General features: G+C 35.8%; 1 non-coding gene across 1 annotated transcript; it reads right to left on the bottom strand.

Annotated features, from left to right (window-relative positions):
- Positions 1 to 474: 474 nt before the first annotated feature.
- On the bottom strand, positions 475 to 578 carry LOC129030940 (U6 spliceosomal RNA). Its single transcript, XR_008500832.1, has one exon. It is a non-coding gene; the product is annotated as a U6 spliceosomal RNA (small nuclear RNA).
- Between the last annotated feature and the right edge of the window lie 2578 nt (positions 579 to 3156).

The raw sequence follows: 3156 nt of genomic DNA, 5'->3' as shown, positions 1-3156 counted from the left end.
GTCTCTGCAAATTATTTGAAATGTTATCATGTAAAAGTCTCAAATTTTTGGAGCCTTTATTTCTTTACTATCAAATTAGAATAAATAATATCATTAGGTTGAAGGCAAGCTATGAACAGTGTCTTGTATGTTTTCAGTATTCAGTTGACCCTTGAACAATGCAAGTTTAAACTGCACAGGTCCACTTATATGTGGATTTTTTAAAATAAAACTTACACCAAGGGTGCCTGCCTCTCCTGCCTCTCCTTCCACCTCCTCCTTCTCTTCTGCCTCTGCCACTCCTGAGACAGCAAGACCAACCCCTCCTTTTCCTTCTCCTCAGCCTACTCAGTGTGAAGATATGAGGATGAAGACCTTCATGATGATCCACTTTCACTTAATGAACACTAAATATATTTTCTCTTCCTTTTTAATATGCACATATAATAGATGTGCTTATTTAGTGATCCATGTGATATTTTGATACAGGCATACAAAACTATGGAATGTTTCAAGAATGTGTCTTTCATCCTTGTGCAAGAACCATGCTAATCTCTGTATCATACTCATTTCAGTGTATGTGTTGCTGAAGTGATGACATAATTTTCTTAATAATATCTTTTCTCTAACTTATATAATTGTAAGAATATAGTATGTAACACATATGACATAAAAATATGTGTTAGTTGACTGTATATTGATAAGGCTTCCAGTCAACAGTAAGCTATTTTTTTGTTAAATTCAGGGAGAGTCAAAGTTATTCTTGGATTTTCTTTGTGTAAGTTCAGGGGTACAAGTGTAGGTTTCTTACATAGGTAAACTTCTGCCATGAGAGTTTGTTGTACAGATTATGTCATCACCCAGATATGAAGCCTCATACCTATTGGTTATTTTTCCTAATCGTCTCCCTCCAAGCACCCTCTACCTTTCTGTGCGTGGGTCAGCACTCCTCACTCTCCACACTGTTCAAGGGTCAACTATATATTAATTCTCTCTTTTCTATTCGTTCCCCCTTATAAAGTGCTGGAGGCAAGAAATCATCTATATTAACTGTCAAACAAGTTGTCTGGACATTGTTGATCCTCATTAAATGCTGGTTTCAATTCCCATAAATGAGGGGGGATTTATGATCCCAGAGTGTTCTTTAATAGCTACTAAGGCTTTACTGAAGTGTATTAAAGGTAAATTGGCCCAAACACTTGTATCAGACTTATCTAAATAAATGTTGGGAGACAGATTTTACAGCTAAACATCAGATGTTCTATAAAACTATTCGTGTGTGTGTGTGTGTATACATACATATTTTAATAAGAAAGAGAGAGCAGCTATTTGCTTTTTAACAAAGCTCATTTAAACAACTATAAGCTTTGGCCAATGTATTTTCATTGCATTCAGAATATGCAAAATCTGCTTTCTACTATATTCTAGCTGGTAAAGTATGTATTGAATATAATTACAATACTAAGCCCGAAGCACACAATGTTTCCCTTGGTTACCTTTTAATTATCTTGCCCATTACCTTTTAATTATAAATCTGCATGAGCATTCAAAGCCCTGATCATCCCCCTTGACCATGTTTATATAGAAGACTGGATTTCCTTAATGCCACAGCTACTTCTTGACTCTGACTTTAAGTAGCACCCAGAAGCAGTGATGTGGTGATAAATGTTTATAAATAAGCTGGAGGGGAGGAAGGGGAATGATTTGTAGCATTTGCTGATTTCTGTGGTGCTAATATCCTCTCCTTGGCCAATTTCAATGTGCCAGTATGATGCCAATAAGCACAGAGTTGACAAAAGATGCCCAGCAGTACACATGTATGGCATTTTATCATATGGACACAATAACTTAAATTATCTAAAGAACATGTAAAATGAGGCATGTAATATAATGTTTAAAAAGTGATGAGTTCTGAGTATCTGTTCATTTTATTTATCTATTTATATTTTGAGGCAGAGTTTCACTCTTGTCACCCAGACTGGAGTGCAGTGGTGCAATCTTGGCTCACTGCAACCTCCGCCTTCCGGTTTCAAGCTATTCTTCTGCCTTAACCTTCCGAGTAGCTGGAATTACAGGCACGCGCCACCACACCCGGCTAATTTTTGTATTTTTAGTAGAGACAGGGTTTCACCATGTTGGCCAGGCTGGTCTCAAACTCCTGCCCTTGTGATCCACTCGCTTCAGCCTCCCAAAGTGTTGGGATTACAGGCGTGAGCCACTGCGTCCAGTCCCATTTTATTTTTAATATAATTTATTTAACTGTAAGTTTATATAACTTAGGTTTAAATAATGGTTGTGTTAACCAGATCACAAAATCCCTAAAAATTTTACAACTGGATCTCTGATCCAGCATACAAAAGCCTACAATTGTGACCTGGACATTGTAGGAACACAGTAAATACTTACAAATGGTTTGCTGAGAGTACTAAATAAAAATATTTAGCAAGTTGACACTAGTCTCTTTCCTAGGGTATGTAATATAGATCAAATAAAACAAAGTCAGATGACAAAAGACCATATAGAAGGTGAACCTCAAACTTCTGCAAACAAAAAGAGACTGAAAATGCTCTGTAATTTGTCCAATTTTTTGACACCTAATTTAAAAAAACACATCAATTTGACATGAAACAACTAGGTATACAGAAAGCATGATGCATAGAAGAGACTCAGAGCTTAATAAATAGAAGACTATGAAAGAAGTCCTGAACAGGACTCAGATAGGCCTGTCGTTTATCTATACCTGAAAGTGAACATCTACAAATGCTTAAGATAGATTTAAAAGTTATCAACAAAATCACAATATACATTATGGTTTATATTAAAATGTAAAAGAATATACATTCTATTAATAAATTAGAATTTAATTAATTGCATGTAACTTAAAAACCTTCTGGTACATATAGCAGATATATATATATATTTCTAACTTTTAGGTTAGGTTCAGGGGGTACATGTATAGGTTTGTTACGTGGGTAAATTGTGTGTCACAGATTTTGGTGTCCGATTACGTAGTCACTCAGGTAATAAGCACAGTAACAGATAGGTAGTTTTCTGATCCTCACCCTTTACCCTCAAGTAGGTCCTGGTGTCTATTGTTCCCTTCCTGGTATCCATGTGTACTCAATGTTTAATTCCCACTTATAAGTGGAATATGTGGTATTTGCTTTTCTGTTCCTG

The sequence above is a fragment of the Pongo pygmaeus genome, chromosome 12 (assembly GCF_028885625.2).
Source record: "Pongo pygmaeus isolate AG05252 chromosome 12, NHGRI_mPonPyg2-v2.0_pri, whole genome shotgun sequence".
Taxonomy (NCBI): Eukaryota; Metazoa; Chordata; class Mammalia; order Primates; family Hominidae; genus Pongo; species Pongo pygmaeus.
This window is presented reverse-complemented; position numbering and strand designations above follow the sequence as displayed.